Raw genomic sequence first — 7,767 nt, 5'->3', positions numbered from 1 at the left:
CTGCTACGGAAGAGACAGAAGAATGTGCGATCGTGGGGTGATATAGAGAGCCGATGTTGCTTCGCAAGGTATCTCTACCTGAAAATACATGATCTGAGTGATTGATAGTTGTTATTTATTCAGCAGTCATAAAAGTATGCCTTATTTACTTTAAAGAACTACAAAATATGGATTTTGTCAGGCAGCATATGCAGCAGTTCTATTGAGATTAGAGAATGACTTTTAATTTGAACACTTTATGACACGGGCATCACCATGTCATATGTCATAACAGCTGACATAACTTTTCATAACCTGACATAATATGGTCCTAACACTGTCATGACCCATATATTTATCCCTGTTGTGACATATATTGCGTTCTTTTATGGCTCGTTATGACACCTACATAAGTGTCAAACCCCAGATTTATTCAAGATAGTTTTTCCCAGCCAAGTAGTTTCCTTTCTATTGAAAGTTTATTTCTTAAATCCTTTGTTGTTGTTGTATTGAATTATTTCCAGTCATGTTTTTTTTCATTATATTTAAAATAACTTGTAGAAAATACGCTTTATGACACTCTCATGAAGCATTATTACCATCATAATCATAGCAGTTTTCAGCTGTGCTAACATAATTGCAAAAGGGTTTTCTAATGATCAATTAGCCTTCTAACATGATAAACTTGGATTAGCTAACACTACGTGTCATTGGAACACAGGAGTGATAGTTGCTGATAATGGGCCTCTGTAGGCCTATGTAGATATTCCATAAAAAAAATCAGCTGTTTCCAGCTACAATAGTCATTTACAACATTGACAATGTCTACACTGTATTTCTGATCAATTTGATGTTATTTTAATGGACAAAAAAAAATGTTTTCTAAGTGAGATTTCTAAGTGACCTTAAACTTTTGAACGGTAGTGTATATTATTTAATGTATGTAAAGATGAGATTAAATCAAGAATAGTCTGATGGGTGACAATATTAGCCTGTCACTTATTAATTATTTGTTATCACTTATGCTTGCTGTCCAGCATAAGAAACAATGCGTTTTTTTCATATCATAGTCGCACATCTCAGGTAGCCTAGCCCATAGGCCTATAAGTTTTAATAAGGTTTGTATCACAACTAAATTGGCCAAATAACTTAAGCACAATAATCTGCTTTACAAGGGGTGTAGAGCCTAACTGGCATACATAAGCAGCGTGTGAATTTCACGTTTGGTGAAGTTAATTTTCACCATAAAAAATGCATCTTCATAATAAAATTATAATAAAATTGCATTTTTGATTGCATTTGCAGTCACTTTTGATAATGGTGTTTTCCATTAATGGAACATTTGCACTTATAGCCTACTGCCCATGTGCGCATTGCTGCGCTTATGTGAAGAAATAGACCAATAGTTTATCAACATTTTAAGCTAAACGTTCTGATCTGTTGTGTCATTGTGTAAAAAAGTTTTTTTGATGCTAATAGTTGCATTATTTTAGGATCTATCGCATCCCACAACTGTCCCAGACAAAATAGAATAATATGTCAACTTTTGTACTATGGGGATAGTAGATTGACATAGACTAGTGCTTTTACTGTTCGTTAGGCCTGCTCATCTTGTTGGCTTACGTAACGTAAATGTGGACAGTTCTTCCAATATCTTCAATATGCGCCTCGGAATTGAATAAGCGCATCCCCGATCTGTCCGTGTTCATTTGTAGCCTGTGAGAAAGACCCGATGCGGCAGATGCAGCGCACATCACTCAGGGAGAAGGGCACAATGGCCAAAAGGCATGGATTTTCTTTAGGGCGCATGACTGCCACACAAAGGGGATGCCGCTGTGAAATTCTAGACATTATCAAGTGCTTGTCAAATTGTGAATGAGTGACTGATGTAGTGTGTAAAGCCTGCGCAAAAAAAAACAGAGCAGAGCTCATGCCTTTCAAGCAACGTTTTTCAAATCATCATTAGGAGTTGCATCATGCAGCCTTACAATGTATTAAAAATCGAAACATATAGACCAACATTTGGAGAACAACTAAAGGTCAGTATCAGTGGTGATGTGTGTGGAAGCCAGGAGATGCTAAATGTGTTTATTTTAATTAACGGTCGATTGCTGTGAGACCGACAGTTATTTGCTTGACAATCACAGACTGATTGGATTTCAGTGACCGCCACAGCCCTAGTTCATGACAGTGTCATGACCATATAATAACAGGTTGTGACAAGTTATGTCAACTGCTATGACATATTATGACATGGTTATAATGTGTTATGACGCTGGGTGTCAAGTAAATTGTTACCGAAATGGTAAAGTCATCAAATCAAATACATGTAATATACACAACAACTGAAATATGTTATGAAGGTAATGTGAATAAATGATGGTTACTAAGTGATAAGCAGTAATGGGCAGTCACTACCATCGTGGAACTTTTATTCATTGTTTTATTCAGTGTTGTTACAGCATTCAACCCACATAATGGATAGTGCATTTAATGATTAAAACAATTATTGAACCGAAACCGAACTGACCTCAAAAGCATTAAATCGCTCAGCACTATAAATTATACATGCATCATGGTTACATTCGTGTGCATTATTGGGTTGTACAGTATGTGTTCTGCTTTACTAGTTGGACATCAAAGGATGGCATGAATAGTGTTTTGCTTTTACTAACACTCCAATCGCAGAAGTATTATTTGGGCCTCCTGTTGAATTTCTAATTCATGCTCGTTATTCAGATTGAACTAATATTGAATTTCAAAGTCTTTTTTTGTAGTATACTGTCTGATGTTTGTACTATATGAGTGTGTTTGTGTTTATGCCACTCTTTCATCTGAGTGAAATAAAGAGACATACCAATGCCTAGCAGCTCTCCACCACAACTCACCTCAGTCTGTTATGGATCCTTTATCGAGTGATGATGTGTGGGATGACGAGGCAGAGCAACAGAGGAAGATTGAGAGAGAGAGAGAGAGAGAGAGAGAGAGAGAGGAAGAATGATCCACAGTGATTGATTAGAGACATGGGAAGTAGTTCACCAGACACTGTGCTCCCTGACAACACTGTCTGATGTACACCAGCTCCATATCCTAAATCCTCACTGTGTAAGATAGCAATGCCCATTTGCGGCTGTATCCCTCCGCCTCCACTGCTACACTGCTTAATCTGAGTCATCCTCTGCTGTGCCTCTGCCCTGGCTAGGCTCCCACATCTCATTCTGTATCTAGACCTGTGTGGAACTCTGTTTTTCTGCCTCCATGCTGACTGATAAATACCACTGGCATGTTGTTGAATTGTACTTTAATGTTATTCATGAATGCCGTTTTACTACTTTTTCAGTATAGACTTTTAGTTTGTGCACATAGTTTCACATGGGCCTCTGTCCCTGCTGGTCCCTCCTTACCGTGTAGTAGTAGCAGCAGCAAGTGTTTTTTGTATCCCTGCCTGGCTGTCTCAGAGTCTACGGTATAGCCTAACAGAGGACACATCAACACTGGAGGTGATATAACATCCCAGGAGGATAACCTGTGCTGTTTCCCTCCTCTCTCTCATGTCTTTCTATGAATATTAAACAGAGAAATGGTGCGCGAGGAGCCCGTCGTGCCAATAATAACACTCTCACCTTCCTTTTCCTCTGAATTGTCTGTGCCTGTCCTTAACATGCAGGGAACTGCAAATGGAAATTGGAATTGGTTGCTGGATGGAGTGGCGGGCAGTTGCAATCCCACAGCTATTGTTTATCCTGATGAAATAGATCAACAATATTGGAATTGTACGTTACACGTTCATTCCTCCTTCTTTATTTTACATTTTTATTTCCTTTGGAGAACAGTTGCGGTATAGTTTTGACCCTGACAAAGTTAATATCCTGTTTGTCAGGGGCAGGTGTGGAGTCATTTTAATGAGGATGAGCCCGGACGAAAAATGCTAAACTCACAGTGCATTAGGCTGGGTTTCTCCAGTGTTGTTAAAGCATCACTCGGTGTCTCTAAAGCTCTGCTCCATCACAGACTTAGTTCTTAACTGACTTGCCTAGTTAAATAAAGGTTACAAAAAAACCATGCTGTGGTCCATCCATTAACAAGAAGTAGATGTAAAGTCTGCTTATTGATTTAGACATGGAATAATGATTTGTGTGTGTTTTTGCGTTTGTCTTTCCATATATCTGTATGTGTCCATCATTGTTGATGTTTATTCTGATCCAAGCACGGTTGTGTAACAATAGCCAGTGTTGACTTAGCCTTGCGGTCCCTGCACACGTATGCACAGTGACCACAGCATTCTGGCCTGGTTGGGGGCCCTGGCCAGATTTGAGGGCCTTAGCATGGAGGGGCCCCTATAGTGATGTGTCTGTCTCAGAGAGTAGATCAGTCAGAGCAGAGGGCTCAGCCTCACCAGCCCCCACTGTGCTAGAGAGCTGCTGTTGCATTCCACACATTGACACATTCCTATGGACAATCAGCATGACTCAAGAGTGAACCCATACCTGGGGAATGACATCGGCTAACGTGATGTCGCTAATGACACGTCGGTAATGACGCGTTGGTTTAGACGTTATGGTAATGCCATAAAAACACTAATGAGTATGTCTTTGGGAAGACCAAACCAACACAGGGCTCACGTTGTGGAACCTTAAGTCTCAATGTCAGTAGCCTACTGTATATTTATGATTATAATTTAGATATATTTTAGTGCTCTCCACAGACATCTGCTTAATGGTTGTTGTTCTGTACTTGAAGGACAGAGCAGAAATAGGCTGTTTTACTATATGTGCTTGTTACACTCAAATCAGCCAGGAAGCCTCAAGCATTACTCTTATGGGTGACTCCCCAGTAACTATACAGTATATGGGTTGTAGGTTGTGGGTTGTCAATATTTTACCCACTGGCCAGTGTTTTAGTGACAGGCCAGTCTCCAGGGCTGCAGATGGATTCCTCTCCACAGTGACGGTGCCCATATTACTCTCCAGTTCTGTCTCCTTACCGCAGTCTCTGGGTAGAGGATCGACCTATCAGAGAAAACGAGTGGAGGGAAGAAAACAACATTACAGCAGCATATTATTAGGAGCTGTACAGCCAGGGATGTGTGCTCATATGGATATGATTACTCCATCAGCAAGTCAACGGGGCCAAGAATCATCTACAGATATACTTGACAGTACAGTAGAGCAGATCACATACACAGGCTTCAATTAAGAAATGCTTTTGAAACAGATTGTTAGGCACCGACGTGTCGTGTACAACCCACCTAGACATGGCTCCCTATTCCTAGACACTGTCACATGTAGGATGGAACCCATCGTTTTGTCTCTATGCTGTCACACACGTTCAGGTCTGACGTGTGGCTGACGTCTGAGGAGCACAGCCCTAGCAGGTCACAATACAGTATGTTTTCAAGGCTTTAATAGCAGAGGAATGTCAGAGGTTCAATGTGCCACAACTCATTCCCGTCAAGGATTTGAAGAGCACACTGTTTTGCGAACGCCGTGTCTGAGAAGTCACCTTGTTTGCCATGCATACGGTCTAATATTTCAGAGGAGTGTACGATTCAATGATAAGAGTAAAACCCAACTTAAGATGCATTTCTCCATAAAAGATTGCGAAGCATGGTCTTCCTTAGATAAGTCGTTACTGTAAATCTAAGGCTTCAATGGTAAGAACTGATATCTGAGGCAGAAATATGACTCCTTTTACTATTGTAGGGAGGAGAGATTTTTCTAGAATAGTTCCGTTGTGAAGCTGAGGAGCAGAATGCCATGATAAACATGGATGATTCATGGTTGCGCTTGGTGGTGGGCATAGTAACCATTTCTGTACATACTGTAGTTATGTTCTTAGACAGCCAGGCTCTCTGGGCCTGTAGTTTGTGTGTGTTGGAACTGCATGGTCCTTGACTGTGCCTTTCACAAAATGAATTATAGAGCCCATAAGAAAACCAGCTCAAAGTCACATTAGTTAGCAGGCTGGAGCGAGAGAACTTCAGAGAACAAGATATTTCTTCATAATTTACTGTGGACTTTTATAACCCCTTGTCTCCACTCAACTGTACAGTCTTCAAAATCTGGTTGATCAACATGGGTGAATCCAGATTGTTCGCTAAGTGAAGATCTGACTGAATGTGCTCTCAGTTTGAGAGTTCAAATGCAGGTTGTGGCAGGTGGATAGAGAATTGAAAAGTCAGTGAATGGGTGAAAAGAAAAAGAGTCCTGCATAATGTAAAAGTATACTCAACCCTACTCTGCTGTGCTGAATCTGCCTACTGCAGTTGAATAAGTGATTAAAAAGGAGTGGGGTAGAGGACAGCTTCCCCACTGTCCCAACAGAGGACATGTGGCAGCCTTTTCTGTGAGGAGAGAAAGGAGAGATGCATTACAGGCTTTATTACCATGCTCTCCTCCTCCTTCCTGACATCAGCATGGGGGGGGGGCAGAATTGATACATGAGGAGACCCCCTCCCCCCTGCTAAGTCTCTCACCTCTCCCCTGCAACTCCTTCCTTCATTTCGGTTGACGAAAACGATACCTGACAACATTTTCTCTGTAACTAAGATCTGACTAGTCAAAGGTTTTTGGACATGTTGAGAGCTATTCAGTCATATTAGTTTGGTCCAATCAAAAGCATGCATGATATTAGCAGAATTGTAAAGGCTTTCTCATTGCAGTGTCACAATGCTGTTATTGGTGTAAAATAAATACCATGCCCAGGTCATTCACGAGTCACCTCTCTGCCCGTCAACCGTTTTCCATCAGGCAGCAACAAATAATGTATGTAAATAAGGCACACGCCATGGCTACTCTCCCAGTGGTAAAATCTCCCAGTAGAAAAAGGGGCGACGTTTGAAGCCACTTTACTTATGTCGATTGAAACAAGAATGAATGTAACGTTTCCACTGGAGAAGTCAGCGTTTGCTCCCATAAGTTGACGGGACAAATGCTACCAATATATACACACACACACACACACACACACACACACACACACACACACACACACATACATACATACATACATACATACATACATACAATCAGGTAATAACAGATTGATAATGCTAGTTAGTTTGCTGCATCAGATCTGTACTTATGACAGAACTTTGATTACAATATAGCTACACAATGTCAAGGGGCGTGATTTTAAATCTGCTGCAGAGCAATGTGTTCTTCTGCCAAGTTGGCTGTTGGGAAGAGAATCATGCGATAGGATGTTGTGCAGAAAAATCTGTTTGTAGGACAACACATAGAAGTCAGACATTTACGTGTACTATATGTTAATGTATTATATGTTAATGAGGAAATACAAATGTGATGTGACTAAAATGTAATGGTACTTAGTTAACAAAAATGGCCCAATGTTTTTGTCTTTTTTACAATAACTAGACTAAATCATTATTCAAATGACAAAAATGTGACTAATACTGGTATGGGGAGAAACATGCGCTCGTAGTTCATAAAACTCAATCAGCGATTTAATGCGATTTCTTCAAAATGGATGGCAACAGCTATTGACTGAAAGCCACCAATGCATGACGTGGTGAAACAAGATCATGTAGTAATTGTGTTTCAGCCTCCCTTTGTCTGGTGCCTGTCTGACACAGGGATCATCTGAGCCAGACTTCAGTATGGAAGTCACATGCTGTAGGTTGATCCAGGGCTTGGAGGTCTCATTGCCTTGTAGTTATTATTTTTTTATTGCAGAAAGACCAGTATACATACATACAAGAAGTATTCAAACAAAAAATGACAACATATGCTTGGGGATACAACAAATTACAGACAATACAAAGACCTT

General features: G+C 40.4%; 1 protein-coding gene across 4 annotated transcripts in view; it reads left to right on the top strand.

The window, feature by feature from the left end:
- bicd1a (bicaudal D homolog 1a) overlaps window positions 1-7,767 on the top strand; it is a 100,165-nt gene that overhangs the window by 6,741 nt on the left and 85,657 nt on the right. The window lies entirely within an intron of this gene.

Source organism: Oncorhynchus masou, chromosome 31, assembly GCF_036934945.1.
Source record: "Oncorhynchus masou masou isolate Uvic2021 chromosome 31, UVic_Omas_1.1, whole genome shotgun sequence".
NCBI classification, from domain to species: Eukaryota; Metazoa; Chordata; class Actinopteri; order Salmoniformes; family Salmonidae; genus Oncorhynchus; species Oncorhynchus masou.
The sequence above is the reverse complement of the archived record's forward strand: the minus strand, read 5'-3'. Positions and strand labels throughout refer to the sequence as shown.